Source organism: Aotus nancymaae, unplaced genomic scaffold, assembly GCF_030222135.1.
Source record: "Aotus nancymaae isolate 86718 unplaced genomic scaffold, 86718_ANA_hifiasm-v0.15.2.pri h1tg000029l, whole genome shotgun sequence".
In the NCBI taxonomy this organism is placed as follows: Eukaryota; Metazoa; Chordata; class Mammalia; order Primates; family Aotidae; genus Aotus; species Aotus nancymaae.
Window position 1 is genome coordinate 37,083,653 of NW_026988442.1, and position 24,279 is coordinate 37,107,931.

At 42.8% G+C, this 24,279-nt stretch overlaps 1 long non-coding RNA gene across 1 annotated transcript in view; it reads right to left on the reverse strand.

Moving 5' to 3' along the window:
• LOC105727558 (uncharacterized) overlaps positions 1–24,279 on the reverse strand; it is a 183,302-nt gene that overhangs the window by 105,262 nt on the left and 53,761 nt on the right. The gene's annotated exons all lie outside the window — the stretch shown is intronic.

The window sequence follows — 24,279 nt, forward strand, 5'->3', positions numbered from 1 at the left end:
TGGTGGTGCACGCCTGTAGTCCCAGCTGCTTGGGAGGCTGAGGCAGGGGAATCCCTTGAACCCGGGAGGCGGAGGTTGTAGTGAGCCAAGATATCTCTACTGCACTCCAGCCTGGTGACAGGGTAAGACTCCATCTCAAAAAAAAAAAAAAAAACTAAGAGCGCTGGGCAAGGCTGCTCCAACACCCCACCAGCGAGCATGGCAGCCCTTCCATGGGCAGCTCTATGTCCCCACAGCACCCACCTAATGGGCAGCCCACGCAAACAGTGTAGGAGTCAGCTGGGCCCAAGGAGTGGCAGCCCACTTGCCATCTTCACCCGTTGGGCTGGGAGAGCAGGAACTTCCTTGTGACCCAGTACGGGAAGAGAGCTCATGGACACAGCCAGCTGTGCCAAGGCGCCCTGCCCAGAAAGCCTTTATCCAGACCCTTGGAGGGCGTCTGTGGCTGAGCATGGTGCTGAAGCCCACATTCTTGATACCTCAGGTTCAGCTGGCTAGTGGTGGGGTCCATCAGGAGAGGGACCGAACACGTTCTCATCCCAGAAGGTGGCAGGGGATGCCTCCACCTGCGGCCAAACATTGGCGGCGAGGTGCTCTATCTGAATCTGCTTAATTGATGAATTTTATCAACCAGAATTCAGATGAACAGGATTTTACTGGAATGGATAGAATGTTCAAGGGAGACGGGTATGTACACAGTGTCGCTTGGAACAGAACCCGCCACCAGTCAGCAAATAGCACAAGCCAGGGGAACTGTGTTCCAGGTTACCTCAGGCACACATTGCTTAGAGCAGCTGTCACATCACCTGGCCTTTATTGGGTGACAGGTCTGTCTCCCCACCTGCCTGTAACCCCCGGAAAAAAGGTCATGTCTGTCTCCTGTTGGAGCAACACAGAGCATGGGGCCATAGGTGCCCAATAAATGTTTGTGGAAGGAAGAGAGGGAAAGAGAAAAGGGTGGAAGAGAGGGAGGGAGGAGGAGGAGGAGGAAGAGAGGAGAGCAGAAAGGGAGGGAGGGAGAACAGATAGAAGAATGGAAAGAAAGGAAGCAGAGAGAAAGGAAGGAGTGGAGATGAGAGGGAAGGAAAGGAGAAAAATTGAGAGGGAAGGAAGAAAGAACAGATGGGAGAGAAGGAAGGAGAGGTGATGGGAGGGGAGGAAGGAAGGAGATGGGAGGGGAGGAAGGAGATGGGAGGAAGGAGATGGGTGGGAAGGAAGGAGAGGAGATGGAAGGGAAGGAAGGAAGGAGAGTTGAGGGAGGGAAGGAAGAGGACGGCGTGTGTCAATACCTGCTCTCTTCAACCAGAAATGTGGTCTCCCTGTGTGCTCCTCCCAGTTGGCTGCCTGTGGCCTCACATAGGCCTGCTGTGGCTGAATGGAAACCCCGCATGCTCTTGGCTTTCTGGGGATAATCTTCTACAGAACTGGCCTTGCCCTAAAAAGGAATTTCTTAGTGGCAGGATGGTGGAGCCATGGAAGTATCCATGGGTTGGAATGACACCTTAGGCAAGTGAGAGCTCCCCAGCCCAGCAAAGCTCCAGTTCCCACAGCGATGAATTGCTTGGTGACACTTGGCGTCCTTCCCCCGCCTGTCTGAGGTCCTGTCTTGCTTACACCCCTGCTGGAGTTGCCTGGGATCAGCTGCAAAATAAACTCTACACTCAGAGCTTGCATCTGGGGGAGACTCAGCCTAAGATGCCCTATAATACAAACTTCACAGCAATGGCAATTTTGAACTTCAAATCACAATAAGAAAGCAGGAGTTCACGGCACGTGTGGGAGTTATTTCCCTCAAACTTTCAGCATCAACAAAACTCCACTAGAGTAGGCTGTTGCAAGGAGGGGCCTGTGACATTTGGGGTTGGCTGCAGGCTGAGCAAAGAAGCGAATACATCTCAGCTGAAGCGAAGAGGAGCAAGCACTTCCCATGGTTTAGAACCCAGGGAAGAAGAAAGGATTTCTCAGCCCTGCCCCTTGCTCTGCATCTGCCTAGTTCAAACCTCCACGGCCTCTCACTTGGACCAGCAGCAGCTCCCCAGTGTGTGGCCCCTCCACATTCCAGCCTTGTCACCTCATCTTCCACCCAGAGCCCGGGCGTCTCCTGCTGGAACATATGGCCACACTCACCTCTTTCCTTCTCTGCTTACAACCCTTCAAAAGCCTCTAAAGATCTCCTCTTCCACACCATGGCCTGTGGAACCCCCCCATGCTCTGGCCCTGCCTTCCCTCCAGACCAGCCCCAACCCACCGCTGCATTGCTCCCACGCCCTTGCTTCTCTTTGTACTGTGTCCATTGCCTGGCATTCTCTTTCTTCTCCTCTTTGTCCAAATCCTGCTCACCTTCTTAAACTCAGCAAGGAGAGTCTCCACCTCCAGGAAGCCTTCCCTAACTTCCCTTATCCTGGATTAGCTAATGTTCACTCCCAGGAGTTCCAGACATAGCGCTATCACTTCACTCATCTGCTGTATTGTAATTACATGTTCATGCCTCAGTTTCCCCTAGGAAACTGTGACTTCCCTAAAGAATCTTTGTCTGAATCACCTCTGGATTCCTGTAGCTTGGCATCTCGTTTGGGGAATGGTGGGTGCTTGGTAAGAATTTTAAGGCAATTCATTCACGCATTCATTTATATATTGCTTCTGGCTGCAGAAATGCCTGCATTCTCTCTGCTATTGATGGCTAAGTTGTAAGGAGTGGTTGGGAGGTGGCAGTTAACCAAATTCATTAAGTATTTACTTTACGCTAAATAAAGTACTGGTAGGGCTCTGGGTCTTAAGAAGTGGGGTCCCTGACCTCAAGGCACCTCCCAGGAGACAGGAATACGTATCTAATGTGCTGGACCAGGGCACTTCAAATTTTAACCGGCACACAAACCACCTAGGGACCATGTGAAAGTGCAGGTTCTGACTCAGCGGGGTGGGGCTGGAGCCTGAGGATCTTCATTTCTTTTTTTTTTTTTTCTTTATGAGATGGAGTCTCGATCTATAGCCCAGGCTGGAGTGCAGTGGCGCCATCTCGGCTCACTGCAACCACCACCTCCTGGGTCCTGGTTCAAGCAATTCTCCTGCCTCAGCCTCCTGAGTAGCTGGGATTACAGGCGTGTGCCACCGTCCAGCTAATTTTTGTAATTTTAGTAGAGACGGGGTTTCATCATGTTGGCCAGGACACTTTTTGAACTCCTGACCTCATGATCGACCCTCCTCAGCCTCCCAAAGTGCTGGGATTACAGGCATGAGCCACCATGCCCAGCCAGGTCTTAATTTCTAACCAGCTCCCAGGTGACGCTTGCCCTGCTGGCCCTGCACCACACTGGGTGCTTGCAGGCGACATGTCACACTCTGCACCCAAAGGCAAGGCTGCATGGCGCACGTCCTTCCCTCCCACCACACACGCTGGTGTTTTCCTTAAACTTTGTTTCCTAATTGTGTTTAAAGGTAAATCTTTTAAATTCTTATCTTAAACAAAAAAGAAACATCACTTTTGATACATAGAAAATACTGATAAGATAAATAGAGTAAAATGTTCTACACGTGGTTACACATCCTCACCTGAAGTTTCTGAGACCCTCCAACTCTCTCACTGTTAAAATAAACTTCAAAATAAACTCTACACTCAGAGCTTTCATGGTCAATGGTGATAATCAATGTTAGGGGGGAATTAAAGGCATATTAACACTAAGCTGAGACTTTCTCTTTGAGGTCACTAGAGGGATTCGGAAGAATGGAACAAGGGGCTGGGCGCGGCGGCTCACGCCTGTAATCCCAGCACTTTGGGAAGCCAAGGAGGGTGGATCATCTGAGGTTGGGAGTTCAAGACCAGCCTGGCCAACATTGGTGAAACCCCATCTCTACTAAAAATACAAAAATTAGCCAGGCATGGTAGCGGGTGCCTATAGTCCCAGCTACTTGGGTGGCTAAGGCAGAAGAACCCCTGGAACCCAGGAGGCGAAGGTTGCAGTGAAACGGGTTCGCGCCACTGAACTCCAGCCTGGGTGACAGAGCAAGTAGCTCTATCTCAAAAAAAAAAGAAGAAGAAGAAGGAAGAGGAGGAGGAGGAGGAGGAGAAGAGAGGAAAGGATGAGCTTCCCAGTTTGTGGTTCTCTGTTACTTGGCACCACACTGTGTGCTGCAGGCAGTGGTTTGGGAGAGCCTGGATTGATACCTCCAGAGGCTGCTCTGTCCAGCCCAGGCATGCTCCAAGTGCCTGAGGTCACTGGCAAATGACCACAGCTGGGCTCCATTTGGCTCAAGAATCTCCAGATTCCATGCATTTTCACGGCCTAGCAAACAGTATTTGAACCTCATGACAGCTGGCCTCACTATGTCACCGCCCTGTGGGAGAAGAATCCCACTGCCCTCCACCACTTTATAATCACTTCAGATAAATTCTGCTCAGGGGCAGCAAGAAATTAAAAAAAAAAAAAAGTGGGAATAAATGTTGTTTCACAGGCAGCAGAGATTTAGCTGTGCGGCTTTCTCTTCTTAATTGTGGGTCTGTCCAGGGAGCCCGCAGCCGTGGATAAATCATGGTGATGGTTGGCAAGCCATTATTGCCACACAGCTACCCGAAGAGTTACAATATGATCTGATGCTGAAAGGTGGGGATCGGGGAAAGGGTGAATGGATGACTCAGTCACAGATGGAGCCGCAAAGACGAAGCCATTCATTCCCACCCACCACCACCACCACCACCACGAAAAGAACATCTGAGCCTCCACCATGAGTCAGGGATGAGCTGGTGCACCTGCCCTCAGGGGCTTAGCCAATAGAAGGTGCATCCCTACTGATCTGAAGAAACTTGAAATCAGAGTCATCCTACCCAAAATGCAAATTCGACGGTTTCCTCACCTACTCAAAACCCTTTAAGGATGCAAAGGACACCTGGTTTTGCTTACGCTGTACCCATTTTTCTGCTGGTAGCAACTTTCTGGTCTTCTTAGGGGAGACCCACTCCTCTCCATCTTTGGTCTACATGGTCTGGGTGGGGCCAACGTGTGCTTCTCTGTCCCTCCACCCAACTAAGTGGGTGGGCACACTTCCCAGAACGCTGGGAACATTTTTTGTGAAGGGAAACACTCAGGAAGCAACAATCTCTGCCCTCTGCTTGCCCAAGTCATTGAATCCCACCTCCTTGCTTCTTTTACACCTGCCATGTTAGTTTGAGAAGGTCTTCTCAAGTCTACTGATTAAAGCTTTGAATTTCTGGCTTTGGTCTCCCCAAAGAAATGTACAAATTTCTATGTGACACTGAATCAGGAGACATTTCTTACAATAGGGGGGTGAAAGAAAAAAAAAAGAAACCAAAGAGAGTAGAGATTAGGAACATGGACAAAATCACAGGTTGAGATCTCACTTATCAAAACATTAAAGACAATAAGAAAGAAGCCAAATGCAGGTGGGTAAAGCCAGTCAAGCTAGAGGCAGCACAGGAGACAGAGACAAGCAGGGTGCTACACAGCCAAGAGGAATGGAGAGCCCAAACCATGGAATCCCGGTAGATTTAGAGGGCAATGTGATTAGGCATCTTTTGCTGCCAGGCACAGAGCCTGGAGCCCACAGGGCATAGGAAAGAAGTGCTCCTCTGGAGGGCTTCTCTGCCACTCAGATTATTCCCTCATTTGGCAGATGTGTTCATTTGCTAGGGCTGCCATAACTGAGTACCAAACTGGGTGGCTTAAACTAGAGAAACGGATTATCTCATGGTTCTAGAGGCCAGAAGTCTGAAATCAAGGTGTCAGCAGGGCCGGTTCCCGCTGCTCCCAGCCCCTCTCCATGGTTTGTCGACTGCCATCTTCATATTCACATGGCTTTCTCCCTGTGCACCTGTCTGTGTTCAAGCTTCCCCTTTTCATCAGGACAGCAGTCATCCTGGATTGTGACCCACCCTACCAACCTCATCTTAACTAGTTACATCTGTACGACTTTATTTCCAAATAAGGGCACATCCTGAGGTAGTGGGTGTCAGGACTTCAACACATTAATTTACAAAGAGACACAATTCAACCCGTAATGGAGGGTCTCATTCCCTGGGCAGTGAAGATACGTAAGAGTCCCAGGAGCTGCCAGGAGCATAATTAAGGGGCCAGGGAAGGAAAACAGAACAGCACAAAACGTGAGTGATGGTGTACACCGGCAACAGACACCAGGGCTAAACAGAAGCCATGCACATCCTAAACGGGAAGCTTCTTAAAATTTGGGGCTCTGTCATAAAAAACAATGAGTTTGTGTCCTTTGTAGGGACACGGATGAACCTGGAAACCATCATTCTCAGCCGAAAAACAATGTGTTGCTGTAACAAACATCTCAAATGCACAGACAACTTTGCAACCAGGTAATGGGTAGAGGGTGGAAGAGTTTGGAGGTGCATGCTAGAAAAAGCCTAGAATTTCATGAACAGAATTTCGAAGGTGATTCTGATGGGAGCTCAGAAAAATAAGAGGAGCTTAATCATCAGTAAAATGTTGGGAGAAATACAGATGGCAAAGGCCATTCGGGTGAAGTGTCAGGTGGAAATAAGAACCATGTTATTGGAAACTGGAGGAGAGACCATCCTTACTATAAAACAGCGAAGAATGTAGCTGAATTGTGTTAGTGTTCTAGTGTTTTGTAGAAAGTAGAACTTGTGAAATGGATATTTAGCTAAGAAAATGTCTAAGCAAATTGTTGAAGACATGGCTTGATTCCTCCTGACAGGTTATAATAAAATGTGTGAATGAAGACATAATTTGAAGATGGAATTCTTAGGCAAAAAGGAACCAGAATTTAAAGGGTTAGGAAATTCTCAACCTATCCCTATGGCAAAAATGAGAAAGCTTGTTTGGAACGGAATGCTAAGGATGTGGCTAAGTGACTATTTGATAAGAAGATTAGTATGGATATGAACCATGCGCTTGATCAACCATCTCAACAAAAGCCAGGAACAAAGATGGAATGGTACCAGCAGAAGCACTGTCATCTAGGACTAATGGAAAAGAGATAACAGGACGAAATGAAGGCTATAGGACTTCTTAGATCCTACAGGACCAGACCATAGACATCTTCAGGTGTGAACATGCAGCTTTCTTCAACACAAGGAAAGAAGGACCCCAAAGGTGATTCAGAGGTCCCCATAGCTGCCACTCCCACCACAAACCCAGAGTGCATGGCCTCCACCTCAGCTGCAGAGGTGGAGAGGGCTGCCTCCATCTCGATTGCAAAGGGTAGATCCTACACCCGGTGAAGCCACGGCAGCCCTGCAGGATCTCCCAACCCCAATAGAGAGCTGCAGCAAGAGGGGGCCCCTCCTGAGAGCCGCAGCATGGGAAGCACCCTGCCACGCTGGTAGAGATGGTGCTGTTACCACCCCAGTGGGTCTAGAAGGCAAAGCATTGAGCCAAAGAAGATTGTTCTTGATCTTAAGATCTCATGGAGCTTGCCTTGCCAGGTGTGGGACTTGCTCAGTCCTTCCTTCTTTCCTATTTCTTTCTCACTCTCTCTCTCTATTTTTTTTTTTAATGTGAATGTCTGTCCTATGCCTCACTCACCATTGTATTTTGGAAGCACATAACTTGTTTGGTTTCACAGGCTCACATCTGGAGAGGAATTTTGCCTCAGATGAATCATACCCTGAGTCTCACACATATCTGGTTTAGATGCTATTTAGGGGAGACCTTGGACTTTAGAACTGATGCTGGGATGTATTTTGCATGGAGAAGGATGTGAATTGGGGATCCAGGGTGAAATGCTATACATAGACTGAATGTGTGTCCCCCTAAAATTCCTATGTTACGATCTTAACTCCCAATGTGACGATATTAGCAGGCGGGGCTTTGGGGAGGTGATTAGGTCATGAGGGTGGGGCTCTCATCAGTGGGATTCGTGCTATTATAAAAGAGACCCTGGAGTGCTGTCTCACTCTTTTCTCTTATGGGAGAAGACAGCCACGTGGAAGGAGAAAGTGGGCCCTCACCAGTCATAAAATCTGCCATCTCCCTTATCTCAGACTTCCCAGGCTCCTGCACTGTGTGGAATACGTGTCTGTTTCAGCCAGCCCATCTGTTATTGCAGCAGAAGTGACTAGGACAGAAGCCATGGCTGTTTTCACTTGCCCCATGCAGTCACCTCCAGATCTCTTTCTCACCTCTCTGTGCTCACCCCCCATGTCCAGAGCTCAGCCAAGGAGACCCAAACTTCAGAGGAGTACCCTGTGGGCAGCCTATGGTGCCCACCATGCCCAAGGTCAGTGACCTACTGGTGAGGTGACCAAGGCCAGCGGAACCCATTCTGGTCAGGCCAGCTCTGGGGAGTGGTTTATATGCCAGTCTCCCCCCAGGGTCAGGCAGGGAATGGGAGTCACTGGAGTCACCTCCTGCTTGACTTCCTGTCCATCCCTGTTCTGGTTCCCCTCCCTGAGTGGCATCTCCTGGGACATGTCCTAAGCCTCACCTCAGAGTCTGCTGGGTGGGCACCTGCCCCAGACATCATGGTAACCCTGGGCCTTGCACAGTGCCGTCACCTGGAAGACGCTGAGCAACTATTTGTTGAGTCAGTAAACATTTCCCAAAATCTTTTTTTTTTTTTTTTTTTTGAGATGAAGTCTCGCTCTGTTGCCTAGGCTACAGTGCAATGGCATGATCTCGGCTCACTGCAACCTCCACCTCCCGGGTTCAAGCAATTCTCCTGCCTCAGCCTCCTGAGTAGCTGGGATTACAGGTGTGCACCACCACACCCAGCTAATTTTGCATTTTTAGTACAGACAAGGTTTTACCATGTTGGCCAGGCTGGTCTCGAACTCCTGACCTCAGGTGATCTGCCTGCCTCAGCCTCCCAAAGTGCTGGGATTACAGGCGTGAGCCACCCCGCCCAACCCCAAAACCACTTTTGACCCCACTGGCTGAGAGCCCCAGTTGCTGCACAATCCGCCCCTCCCTCAGTGAAATGGTTCTATGTTAAAGCTGTGCTTGGGGCACTCCCTGGACTGTCAGTGTCCCCTAAGGGTTAATTGGAGTCAGGAAAAGTTACAGCTGCTTTGAGCACTACAAGAAGGGCATATCCTTTAGAGATAAACTAGAACAATATTTTCTCAGTGTTTCCCTAGTTTTGGTTTTTTTTTTGTTTTTTAACCACAGTCTTCCCTTTTTCCCTCTTGCTTTTGATTTAAGGTGAAAGGCAGGCATATGGTGGGGTCTACAGCACAACCCAAGCCTCAGGCCCCAGCTTCAAAGCAGGCCTCAAACTCTTCAGTCTCATTTTTGGCTGGTAAATAGAAACTTCTGCCTCTCCAAGACAAGCCCGAAATGAAGCGGAACCCTTGTTTCTAAGAAAAACGACACATGAATGGCTCTGGTTTGAGCTCCCAGAAATACCCAGGCTTCCCAGGGCTGGCTCCACATCATGATGCTGGCAGAAGAAGACTATGGGCTTGACTGACTCCACAGCACCAGGGGGAAATGGTTTCTAAACTTCTGCCCAGCCAGCGGCCTCTTTCCTGACCTCTTTCTCCCCTTGAAAGCAAAATAGATCCTAGGAACTGAGATGGAGCTGAAGTTTATGAGTTAGTGTTTCCAGAGAGACAATCAAGACTGGGATTCCTTCTTCCAAGGTTGATTGGGTCAAAGTTAAGAAAACCCCATCCATTGCAATCTCAATGGCCTCAGTGGCCAGGTTTATGAGGTCACTGTCAGTGGGCTAGACATGAGATAAAACAGCAAATAGTGACAAGGGCATGCAACTGGGAAGCGCAGGCCCCATCTAAAGTGGAAAGCCCTGCCCAGCTCCAGATAATTGTTGCCACATGGAAATACAGCCCAGCACTGTCAGCTCTCTTGATTTTTCAACTGAAGTTAGATGATTGTCGTCTAAGTTAAATTCTCAGCGATGAGATCTATTCACATTTTTTAAAAAGCACTAGCAGATGCCTGGCCCGGTGAGTCTCGGACTCTTTTACACAGAAGAGTTTGACCAGTGAGGTTTGCAAAGCAGGCATTTGTCATCAGAGTACAGCTGCGGTTGCGCCTAGAGCTCCTTCTGCTTCCCCCTTAATTCCAGCGTGGTGAATCAGAGTTATCTCCATTATTGAAAATATGTATTTCCACAAACAGTGGCTTGACTAACTCTTCCTGGCTTGCCTGGGACTGTCCCAATTTTAAAACTTAAAATTCTGCCTCCTGGAGTCCTCCTCAGTCTCAGGAAAACCAGGATAGCTGGTCACCCTCAAGAAGGGATACTTGGTGAGCCATTTAGTTGTGCCCATTGGGACCTCATTGGCTGGAAGAGGAAATGAACCCTTTGTGAAATAACTGAAAGTAGCAATGGGGAATGTACCCCTCAGAGTCAAGATCAAACATCACTTCTCAAGACTTTACCATGTGGAATCTAAGCTGAGCACAGCTGTGCTTTTAGACAAAACCTGTCCAACTTCCCAGTTTACTACACAGAGTTGCTACAAGGGCCTAGATCCCTGAATGACTGCATGGAGCAGCACCCCCCACCCCACCACATACTGGGCTATAATTGTGCTCAGCTTCTGAGATTTGGGGGTTGTCTATCACAGCATTTGGCCTCCCCCAATTGGCACACTATTAGATCCTTAACTTTTTGACCAGCATTGTCTAGCATGAGGTCTCCTTATCCTCCCCAAGGAATGTGGATATGGTGTTCAGGGCCTAGATGGTGTCTATTGGCTGCTTGAAGGTATGTGCAAAAGGCACCATGGAACAGTCAGGTTCTCAGAGGAGAGAACTAGTGTGAGGGGTCAGATTGTGTCCCCCAAATTCCCATGTTGAAGCCCTAACCCCCAGTATCCCAGAATGTGACTGTATTGAGGGATAGGGTTTTACAGAGGTAATTAAGTTAAAATGAGTGCATATATGTGGGCCCAAAATCAATATGAATGGTGGTCCACACAAGAAGTGGAAATCTGGACACAGACACACACACAGAGGGGCAACTGTGAAAGACACAGCGAGAAGTCAGCCATTTACAAGCCAAGGAGAAGGCGATCCAGCCGACTAGAAAAAGCAAGGAAACGAATTCTCCCCTAGAGGCTCCAGAAGAAGCACAGCCCTGCTGACACCAGAACTGTAAGACAATACATTTATGTTGTTTTCAGCCACTTAGTTTGTAGTAATTCATTATAACAGGAATAGGAAACTAACACAACTTTGAATAGTGTATTTTTCATAAACCTCAGCCCAGAACTTTTTTTTATTATGTTTCTTTTCTCCTAAATTATTAATACTGAAGATGGATCAATAAATGAATGCACCTAAGTTTTGAATTCTGGTTGAATTCCAAACAATAAGCAATTGATGGAAAGGACAATTGCACATACAGCCAAAGTAGTTAAAACCCTCGTGGACATGTGAATTTTCAAGAGCAAACTGCCAACCCTCTCTCTGCTGCTTCATGGTTTATTTGATGGAGTCTGTATTTAGCCAGGGGTAGTGGGGGAAAGCAAGGCTCTGTTCTGACACTCCCACCTAAGTCATGGGCTGCACAGAGGCACCCACTTCAGCAGGAGCAGGGCATATGCAAGGGACTCCAACCCCAATGACAGTGAAACCGCGAGAAACTGTCAGCTTTGCCAATTGCCCATCCTCTGGGGCAGTTCTCACTCTAGTCTCACAACAGGTCCTGTACCCTCCTCCCCTTAAGTGGCATAGTGTGTTAGGAGAGCAGTCCTACAGGAGAGATGCTGTGTTGCCGACACGGTGCCATGGTTGCAGTCACACACCCCTCAGGCTGGAGAAAGCAGACAGCTGCACCCACGGGCTCACATGTGCCGGCTCCATCTGCGAGATCATTAAAACTGAGCCTTGGCAGAGTCTGCAGAAAAACACATTTGTTTTCTTCATAAAGAGGAAGAGTAAACTTTCCTGTCGTCTTCATAAGTTTCTGCAATTACTTTAATTTGCAAAGTGACTTGTACAAAAGCAGGGAGCTGTTACACGGGCTAAGGCGCCAGGATGCAAGCTTCCGTTAAATTATACGTGAAATTACATGTTCTGTAGTGCTGGTGGCTTACCCGCCATTTAACAGTAATAAGACACGATTCCAATGCTCACAATGGTGTTCAGGGGCTCAGCATTTTGCTTCTCATGCTATCACACATCTAGCCAAACCGGGTAGGCTCCAAGATGATCCCTCAGAGAAAACAGACCCTTAAGATGAGGAGAGGTGTGGTTCTCACAAACCTGGAGTTACCAAGAAGAGAACGAGCCCAGGAAATCTGCAAAGCAGGAGTGCCCCAGCTTCTGAGTTCAGAGAAGAGCTTTTATGTCCGTCCTTTTAATATATGATAGAGAAATTGTCCCAGATTGACACCCCATTACGTTCCCAACCCACCTGCACCCACTCCCCAAAAAGAAACCAACTGGAGCCATTCAGACAACCTGAATCTCTGCTCTGTCACTTTGTGTGTAACTCCCTGAGCTTCAAATTTCTCATCTGTTAAATGGGCAATTGATCACAACTTCTTCTAAGAACGACGCAGATAACTGAGGGAGATAATATCTATACAGTACTTGGCAAAATGTTTGTCTCATCATAATTGTCTACTACTGTCAATCATTATTTCTCTGCAACTATTCCATTGAACACTTGCAAATCTTAAGTCACCCCTCAAGTGCAGATCTTAGCCCTCATCCTACACCTAGCACTGAGTTCTGTGAGATTTTGAGCAAGGGATGGCCCAGCTGCAGCTTGTGGGCCAAATTCTCCAAGCCACTGTTCTTGTGCACCTGTTAAGCTAATAACAGTTGAATAATCAGATAAAAATCAAAAGAAGCGTCAGATGCAGTGGCTCATGCCTGTAATCTCAGCACTTGGGGAGGCTGAGGGCAGATCACTTGAGGCCAGGAGTTTGAGACCAGCCTGGCCAACATCTTGTAACTCTGTCTCTACTAAAAATACAAAACTTAACCAAGTGTGGTGGTGGGCGCCTGTAAACCCATCTACTCAGGAGGCTGAGGAAAGAGGTTCACTTGGATGGGGGTGGCAGAGGTTGCAGTGAGCAGAGATTGCATCAATGCACTCCAGCCTAAGCCACAAAGTGAGACTATGTCTCAAAATATATATATCTCAAATATTTATATATTTATATATCTCAAATATGTATTTGAGATATATAAATATATATATCAAAAGAAGCATTATTTTGTGATGTGTGGAAATTAAATGAAATATAAATGTCAGTGTCCACAAATGGTTTTACTGAGACATAGTCATGACTATTCATTTACACATTGTCTATGCCTTTGTACCCACCAGTGGAGTTCAGGTGCCACAGAGACCATGTGACCCACAACACTGAGGATATTTACTATATATCCTTTACAGAAAGTTTGCAGATCTCCATGCCAGGGAGTAAAACCAATGTCTCTGGAAGCCAGTCTCACAGTTGATATTGAAAGAAACCCCAAGACATGACCTGCTAGGCTGGACATGAGGAGCACCTAGAAAGGTGGCCATTTTCATGCATTCAGTGGCATCTCGACCAAAGACAATGGCGAGAGCGGCTAGTGGCTTAGATTCATGGGGATGACCCTGACGTTGGAGCCAAGAAAGACATGTTTAAATCCCAGATTTGTCACTCACAGCTGGTGTGACTGTGAGCCGATGACCCAACCTCACTGAGCCTCACGGGTTTCTACTATTGGTTGAGGACATCCATTTCTTTGGCATAGAATTGTTATGACAAATGAAATGAATGTCAGCCCCACCACAGGGGATCAGACACTCCACTGCTGAATAATATATTTGTTCTCTCCTTCCAAAATTTGTCTTTGTGGCCTGTAAAAAAAAAAGAGACAGAGAGAACACATTTAAAGAGAAAAGTTATTCTATGATATGAAAAATACATAAACTTCCAGTTTCAGCTCTGTCACACAAACAGCTTGGGAGTTGTCACTCCCATCCATACAACAGCAAAAAAAAACTAGACAAACTGAAAATCAATAACTTTTCATGGACCCATCAAAGAACTGAGTTTTCATAATAAACTACCACCCCAAAATCTGGAGAGACATTAGAACCCAGAGAGTCACAGCTGAGCTCCACTTACCCAGAGCAGAAGCTGCTGGAGCCATAATTAGTAGAATAGTTACATGGCAATTTTGACAAATTGCTAACAGGTGAGTATAGACCAGCTCTCAGAAACTCCCAGAGCTGCAATCTTACGGGAACTCCAAAATTTCAAGAGCTTTGCCTCCAGGAATCCCCAAGTCCTCATTGAGAAGATTCTAGAAAGAACCTCTCTTGGCTCTGAGAAGGAGAGGAAGAGTAATTCTTATTTTAAAAAACTACCAGAGCCTTTTCCATAAAAAAAGGCTCATTCTCCAGGGAAAAGACTGCCCAGCTTTATCCCAGCCTGTGGAAGGGCATTCTCTCACTGCAGCCCCCTCTAGCTTTCCTGTCTCACCTACAGGTGGGAAAAACAGTTGTGAAGGTCACAAGCCAGACACAGGACCCCCCTGGAAGACTAAGATTTAATCTGAAGATTACATAGAACACTCCCCCTTTCCCACAATTTACCACCTCATCAACAGGGCTCCAATATAACAGCAGTGAATTACAGCTGAAAGAGCTCGTAGAAACAGTACTCTCTCTGAGGAGGGCTTGGAGAAGTTCAAAGTCAAGGTTGACGAAAAAATAAAGACCTAAAGAAATTTGAAATATCTGGCACCTACAGATATAGCAAACATTAAACACAGACCAACACTAAGTAAAATTACATAAATCTTCACACTAACAGCCTATTTAGCTCAATTTCTGCTACCTGATCTACCATGTCAGGTTTCAACAAAAAATTTAAAAGGACATCAAAAAGGAAGACAGAAAAAACACACAGCCTGAAGAGATAAAGCAAACATCAGAACCAGACTCAGATATGACACAGATATTGAAATTATCAGACAGGGAGTTTAAAATAACTATGATTAATACATTAAGGACTCTGTTGGGCAAAAGTAGAAAACATGCAAAAAACAGGTTGATAATGTAACCAGAGAAATAAAAATTCTAAGAAATAATCAAAAAGAAGTGCTCACATTTCTAAAAGAAATGAAGAATGCTTTAGATAGGCTCATCTGTAGACTGAACATGGCTGTGTGGAGAGAATTATGAGCCTAAACATACAGCAACAGAAACTTCCCAAGCCGAAATGCAAAGAGGAAAAAAAAAGAATAATAAAAACAAAACAGAACACCCATGAAGTATGGGAACATATCAGAAAATGTAAGGTACATGAAATTAAAATGCAAGAAGGAGAAAAAAGAGAATGGGAGATAATACTGAGGTAGTAACAGCCAAGAACTTTCCAAAATTAATATTTATCAAACTACAGGCCCAGGAGGTTCAGAGAATATCAAGAAGTTACATCTAGGCATATCATATGAAAACTGCAGGAAACCAAAGACAAAGAGAAAAATTTGAAAGAAGACAGAGGTGGGGAAAACCTTACCTCTAGAAGAAGAAAGATAGAATTATAAGCAGACTTCTCATCAGAAACTATGTAAGGAAGAATAGTCAAGTGAAATATTTAAAGTGTTGAATGGGAAAAAGACAACTTAGGATTCTATATCCAGCTAAAGTATCCTTTAACAGTGAAGGAGAAATAAAGACTTTCATAAACAAAAACTGAGGGAATGTGTTGCTCTCAGCCCTGCTCTGCAGGAAATTTTCTTCAGGCAGAAGAAAAATGACAGACGTCGGAAAGTTGGACCTACATTTTTTTTTAAAAATCATCAGAGAAGACAAATGAAAATAAAATCTTTTATTTTTCTTATTCTTAATCTAAACAATAACAGATTGTTTAAAGTAATAATAACATCTTAGTCTGCCTAGGCTACCATGACAAAATACCACAAACTGGGTGTCTTAAACAACAGAAATTTATTTTCTTGCAGTTCTAGAGACTTGAAAGCCCAGCATCAAGATTCCAGCTGACTCGTTTTCTGGTAAAGACTCTTCTTGCTCTTACCAAGAAATGCCAGAAGCAGAAAGCTTCTTGTCCTGTCATGGCCTGACCTCGGTGCATTCATGTGGAGCGGGGCTTTCTGGAGTTTCCTCTTGTAAAGACACCAGTCCTATCAGATCAGAGATCCATCTTTATGACCTTATTTAAGCTGAATTGCCTCCTTCTAGGTCCTACCTACCAACCCAATCACAATGGGGGTTAGGGCTCCAACATACGAATTTGAAGGGACACAATTCAATAGCAACTAATAGCATTGTGTTGAGTAATTAAAGCATATGGATAAGTGAAATGAATGAAAGCAATGTCACAAGAGACAGGAGAGAGATATTGGAATATTGTGCTATGAAATAGCTGCATTATACATCAAGTGTAAAGGTATTATTTTAAAGTGGACTTAAATTAGTTCAAAATGTATATGGCAACCTCTAGGGCAACCACTAAAAACTTTTTATAAAGAAGCATAATTAATACACTAAGTGAGGAGATAAAATGGAATTATATAAAATGCTAAATTAAAACCAGAGAGGCAGAAAAAGAATGCTTCTGGCAACAAATAGAAAGCAGTTACAACCATGGTTGATATTAATCAATGTATATATCAATAATCTAATTGAATTGTCTAATTACACCAATTAAAAGACAGAGATTATCAGAATGAATAAAAAACAGGACTCAACTACACATTGTTTATTAGAAACAAAGTTTAAATATAAAGACTCTCATAGGTTAAGAGTAAGGAAGTAGAGAAAAATACACCATGCAAACCAAGAAAGCTGGAGCAGCTGTAATAATTTTAGACAAGTAGACTTCAGAAGATGGAAAATTATCAGGGATTAAAAATTGATATTATATAGTCATAAAGGGGTCAATTTTCCAAGAAGATAGGACAATTCTAAATGTGTATGCAGCTGGCAACAGAGCTTTAAAATACGTGAGTCAAAAACAGAGTGAAGTGAAAATAATAACAGACAAATCCACTATTACAGCTACAGATTTCAACAACCTCATGCCAGTTACTGATAGCTCAAGCAGGAGGAAAATCAGTAACGATGTAGTTGACATGAATAGCACTATCTATCAACTGGTTCTGATTGACATATACAGAATATGCCATCCAACAGAAGCAAAATACACATTCTTCTCAAGCTTATGTAGAACATGCACCAAAATAGAGAATATTCTTGCCCATAACACAACTTAAAAAAACTTAAAAGAACATAAATCATACAAAATATGCTTCCACAATGGAATTAAACTGCAAATCCATACTTGAAAGATAGCTTGAAATTTCCCCAAATGTTTGGAACACATGTGTCAAAGAACTCTCAAGATAAATTAAGAAATATTTTGAATTAAGTGAAAATGAAAGTACAACCTATCAAAATTTGTGAGATGCAGCAAAGGCAGTGCTTAGAGGGAAATTTATAGCCTTATATGTATCTTTTAGAAAATAAAAAGGATTTGAAATTGATAACCCAAGCTTATGTTGTAGGAAATTATAGGAAGAATTTAAGCAAGCTAAGCCCAAAGCAAGCAGAAGAAAAGAAATAACAAAAATTAGGACAAAAGTCAAGGAAAATATAAGCAGGAAATCAATAGAGAAAAGCAGTGAAACCAAAAGCTGGTTATTTGAAAAGATGAACAAAACTGATAAATTCCTAGTCTAACTAATCAAGAAAAAAACAGAGAGAAACACAAACAAATTGCCAACATTAGAAATGAAATAAGGGTCATCATTACTGACCCCATGGACATTGAAGAGATATTAAAGGAATACTACAAACAACTCTATGTCAATGTTCCTAATTTTGATAATTTAGATGAAATAAGCAATTTATGGAAAGACATGGTGGGAGGACTGCTTGAGGTCAGGAGTTTGAGACAGCCTGAGTAACAGAATGAGACACCATCTCTACAAAAAAAAAGTTTTTAATTTTAAAAAATAGGGTAGAAATCAGAGAAAACACTTCTTAACTAATTCTATGAGTCCAGGATTACCCTGACATCAAAACCATAGAAAGATATTACAAAAAGGAAAGATACAGACCAATATAGCTGATGAATATGGATTAAAATCTTGAATAAAACTTTGTCCACAAATGCCATGATTATTGATTTATAAAAATTCCAAAAATTGTGCACAAACATTAGCAAATTGAATCCAACAATTTTTTTTTAAATTATGCACCAGGACTACATGGAATTTATTCCAGGCATTCAAGGCTGGTTCAATACTCAAATATCGATTAATGTAATCCACCACCATGACTGGCAAAAGGGGAACAATTATGTAATAATATCAAATGATGCAGAAAAGCATTTGACACTATCCAATGTCCATGATGAAGTTTCTCAGCAGACTAAGAATAGAGGAAAACACTGTCAACTTAATAAAAACAGACTGGGCATGGTGGCTCATGCCTCCCACTGCTTTGGGAGGCTGAGGCAAGAGGATTCCTTGAGGCAAGGAGTTCAAGACCACCTTGACCAACATAGCAAGATCCCATTTCTACAAAAAGTAAAAAAAAAAAAAAAAACAATTAACTGAGTGTGGTGGCACAGGCCTGTGATCCTAGCTACTCAGGAGACTGAGGCAGGAGGGTAATTTGTGCCTAGAAGCTTGAGGTTACAGTGAGCTATGATTGTGCCACTGTACTCCAGGCTGAGCAATAGAGCAAGACCCTATCTCAAAAAGAAGAGGAAGAAGAAGAAGAAGAAGAGGAGAACGAAGAAGGAGGAGGAGGAAGAGGAGGAGGAGGAGGAAGAGGAGGAGGAGGAGGAAGAGGAGGAGGAAGAGGAAGAGGTGGGGGGAAGGAGGAGGAGGAGGAGATCATTTACAAAAACCTACACCTAATATTATACTTAATGAAGAGAAACTGATGCTTTTCCTCTAAGATCGGGAATGTCCTCTCTCACCACTAAGATGTCCCCTCTCACCACTCTTATTCACCCTTGTACCAGAAGTCCTAGCTAGTGCAGTAAGACAAGAAAAGGGAACAAAACATATACTGATTGGGAGGTAAGAAACAAAACTGTCTTTGTTCATGGATGACATGATTATGTAGAAAATACAAAAATGTGGCTGGGAGCAGTGGCCCACGCCTGTGATCCCAGCACTTTGGGAGGCTGAGGCATGTGGATCACAAGGTCAGGAGATCAAGATCATTCTGGCCAACATGGTGAAACCCTGTCTCTACAAAAAATTACTTGGGTATGGTGGTGTATGCCTGTAATCCCAGCTACTGGGAGGCCAAGGCAGGGGAATCACTTGAACCAGGGAGTTGGAGGTTGCAGTGAGCTGAGATCACACCACTGCACTCTAGCCTGGCGACAGAGCAAAACTCTGTCTCAAAAAAAAAAAAAAGAAAGAAAAGAAAATACAAAAATATTTACCAAAAAATTTGTAGAATTAATTAGCAATTATATCGTTTGTATGATACAATATAAATGTATAAAAATTGTTTTCCTATATGCCAACAATGAAGAATTGGACTTTGGAAATTAAAAACACAGTACCATCTACAGAGCATCAAAAAAATATTTAAAAGTTTAAACTAGTGTAGAGAGTAGAATGATGGCTACCAGAGTCTGGGAGGTGAGGAGGGAGGGAATGGAGATTTGTTAATCAAAGGGTACGAAGTTTCAGCTAGACAGGAGGAATAAGTTTTGAGATCTACTGCACAGCAGAATGACTATAGTCAATAATAATGTATATCTTATAATAACTTAGGGAGTAAACTTCAAATGTCTTACCTTAAAAGTGATAGATAAATAAGATGATGAATATGTTAATTAGCTTGATTTAATTATTCCACATTGTATCATATAAATGTATACAACTATAATTTGTCACTTAAAAATAAAATAAATAAAGAAAGATGAAAAGATTAGATGAATTTTTTTAAATAGCACCAAAAAAGTAGAATACTTAGGTATAAATCAAGTAAAATATCTACAGGTCTTGTATGTGGAACTAAAAATCAAAGACCTAAGTAAATGGACAGAGATAGTCCATGTTCATGGATTGAAAGACTCAATATTGTTAAGATTCAATTCTTCTGAATTTTTTTCTGCAGATTCATTGTAACACTAATTTAAAAATCAGGAAGCTATTTTCTGAATATCAACAAACTGTCTCTAACATTTATGTAGAAGCACAAAAGATTCAAAATAGCCAACATGACACTAAAGAAGAAGAGCAGACTTCAAGACTTAAAGCTACAGTAATCAAGACAGCGTGATATTGGCAAAAGAAGAGGGACATAACTCATTCGAACAGAATAGAGAGACCAGAAATAGAATCACACAAATATAGTCAACTGATCTTCAGCAAAGAAACAAAGGAAATTCTAAGGAGAAAGTATAGTCTCTTCAACAAATGGTACTGGAACAATTGGACATCCATATGCAAAAAAAAAAAAAAAAAAAATCTAGACACAAACCTTACATCCTCCACAAAAATTAACTCAAAATGAATCACAGACCTAAGTATAAAATGCACCACCATAAAACTTCTAGAAGATAACAAGGAAGAAAATCTAAGTGACCTTGGGTTTAGCAATAAGATTTTAGATAAAAGACCAAAAGGACAACTCATGAAAGAAAAATAAGAAATTAGACTCTTAAAATTAAAAACTTCTGCTCAGTGAAAGACATTGTTAAAAGAATCAAAGGCAAACCACAGACTGGGGGAAAATACTATAAAACACTTACCTGATAAAGTACTTGTAACCAAAACATAGAATTCTTGAAACAATAAGGAGACAAACCAAATAAGCAAAAGATGGGCAAAAAATCTGCAAAGATATCTCATCAACAAAGATACACAGAGGGCAAAAAAGTATATGAAAAGTCGCTCAACATTGCATGTCAACAAAGAATTGCAAATAAAAACAACAATAAGATACCACTATTCACCTATTAGAACAGCAAACATCCAAAAAATACTGATAATATTAAATGTTGCTGAGGACAGGGAGCAATAGTAGTCTCACACATTGCTGATGGGAATGTATAATGGTACAACCATTTTGGAAAATAATTTGGCAGTTTCTCATAAAGTTAAACACAGTCTTGCCATGTTATTCAGCAGTCATGCTCCTAGGTATTTACACATTTGATTTTAAAACATATCCACAAAAAACCTGCACACAAATGTTTACAGCATTCAAATGTTTATATCACTTTTATTTATAACTGCCAAAAAACAGAAATAACCAAGACGTCCTTTGATTGGGGAATCAATAAACAAACTATGAACATTTGTAAAATGAAATATTATTCACTGATTTAAAATATGAACTATTAAGTCATAAAAAGACATAGAGGAACTTTGGGTGTATTTAATAGACCAAAAAAAAGCCTGTAGTACATAGTCTTTAAAGGCTACATACTTTATTATTCCAATTATATGACATTCCAGAAAATGCAAAACTGTAGAGACAGTAAAATGATTGGTGGTTGCCCAAGAGTTTGGAACTGGGGAGAGGAATGAATAGGTAAAGCACAGGGAATTTGAGGGTTTGTAAAATTATTCTGTCTGATGCTGTACTGAAGGGTAAATAATATACATTTATCAAAACCACAGAACCTTTCAGCACAAAGAGGAAACCTTAATGTGTGGAAGTTTTTAAAAATAACTCATTTAGGATGTCAGAAGATTTTTAGAAAGAATGTAGGTTGTGACAAGGGAAACTCCCTGTATTATAAATGAAACAACCCCACCAAAGGGAGTAGGGAAATAAGGTGCTGACCTATGTAACATTGGAAGTGACTGGAATCTGCAAGACTAAATTAAACTGTACATAAGCACTGTACTCTACTTGATAGAGTTGTTTCCCACTGAGGTACAGGTTAGCAATTCTGATGCTGATATACACGTATTCTGTAACTGAACAATTAAGTAAATGAATGGTGAATGGTGAGAGCTTGGTTTCCCATTGTTGGAGTGAGAGGTTACAGTTAAGCAAAAAGAATAAACTAGAATGATCTATGTGGTAATGGATTAAATGTGGAGGCATCAATGTGAACTCATGTTTAGCTTAGTATGGATACAGATGGTTACATACAGAAATATTTATAGATAAGTGTGTACACACATATATATCTCCTTGTTCCATCAGCTGACATGACCCAGAAGCAATGATAACTCAATAACAATAAGCACACTAATGCCAGTCTCAAAAAAAAAAAAAAAAAAAGCAGGGCTCCTGGGGGAAATGGCTGATTCTAGAATTGGAGTGTAAAATACACACAATGAGCCTGGAAAATCTTATAATTCCAAAAAGTAAGGAAGTGTTTAAAACACACACACATGCACACACACACACACGTACATACATGCACACACACAAATGCACATACATGCACATACACATATGATGATAGGAGTATGTAAAGAGATACAGATCCAACTGAAAGAGTTCCCAATGGCCAAAGCTAGAACAATTTGAGGAACAAAATAAAATAGTTGTTATGAAATAAACGTCAGTGTTCCCCTAAGAATTTATATGTTGGAGTCCAGCTCCTACAGAGATGGTATTTGGGGTGGAGTCTTCAGGAGGTTATTGGTTTAGATTAGGTCATGAGGGTAGAACCCTCATGACAGGATTAGTAGCCTTATAAAAAGAGGAAAAGAAAGATTCTCTCTCTCTCTCTCTCTCTCTCTCTCTCTCTCTCTCTCTCTGCTCGAGAGCATAGAAGTAAGACCATGTGAGAAAAAAGGGGGAAGGCAATCATCTGCAACTCAAGAAGAGAGCCCTCACCAGACAATGACTGCTGGCACCCTGATCTCATATTTCTAGACTCCAGAACTGTGAGAACATAAACTTCTGTTGTATAAGCCAGTCTATGATATTTTGATATGGCAGCTCAAGCTGACTAACTAAGACAAGAGTATTAGATCATAACCCAAAGGATAAAACAAATATCCATGAGTCCATACTGATATAAGCAAGTGACTGAATAAATGAGTAAATCAGGAAGAAGAGACATGTCTCCCAGGCAAAATAACTCCAAATAATGCTTGTAAATACAGCACTTCACTCTCAAGGAGAGGAGGCTCCTTGTGGGACATGCATGGCAATTTTCCTTCAAAAAGTGAAAGGTGGGGGATGTAGCTTTACAGCAAAGAAGCCTGACAAACATGACCTCAGCTAAGTGATCAAGGCCAACACCAACAGTGAGAAGTTGTGGTGACAGAATGTAGCTTTGATATGATGAACGAGAATGCCACTCTACCTCTGTGATCTTCCTCCTAAAATACCTTACTCCAGTGTCTAATTGTAAAAAAAATAAAAATAAAAATGAGATAAATTCCAAGAGTGGGACCTACTACGAAACACCTGATCAGTCCTCCTTGAAACCATCAAGGTCGTCAAAAGCAAGACAAACCTGAGAAACTGTCACAGCCCAGAGAGCAGCCTAAGGATACATGACAACTGAGCATAATGTGGTGTCCTGGATGACATCCTGGAACAGAAAAGGGACACTGGGTAAAAACTGAGGACATCTGAATCAACTATGGATGTTAGTTAATAATAAAGCATCGATATTAGTTTATTAATTTTTAAAAATGTTTCTTACAAATATAAGATGTTAATAATAGGAGAAACTGGGTAGATGGAAACTCTGTAGGATCTTTGAAATTTTTCAGTAAATCCAAAACTGTTCTAAATAAAGCTCAGTTTTTAAAAACCTCAAGAATACAGTGGTAGATTTATTTCATTGACCCTATTTGACTGTATTTCTCCACCCCTCTCTATGTCCACACCACTTTGCAATGTGACTTTGGAGTTTATCTCAAGTGGTACAGTCTATTTTCTTGCCTCTTGCATCTGAGCTGGTCTGTGACTTGCTTTGGGCAGTGGAATCTGGCAGAGGTGACCTTGAACCCGCTCCAAGCATAGGCCTCAATTGGCCTTGATTCTTTCTCTCCCTCAGATCCTACCATTGCTAAGAGGGTAAGCCCAGGCTAGCACAAGTGAGGATGAGAGATAATAGCCTCCATCATCTCCATCATTCCAGCTGACAGCTTGCAACTCCCCGGAAGAAGACATAAAATCGAGGTCAACCAAGACTAGAAGACCTGCCCACTAAAGGTGCCAGGCCAAGGTGCCAAGTCATAAAATTGTGAGCCAAATAAATGGTTGCTGATTTAACCATCTAAGCTATGGGATAGTTTGCTATACAGCAGTAGCTAACTGATACAAACATCTTTTATCTGTGATGCCTTTGAATAGAAGTATCCCTGACACACATGTGGCATTAATTACATGCACACACACATACACATGTATACAGAATGCCCAATCCAAGTCATTCCT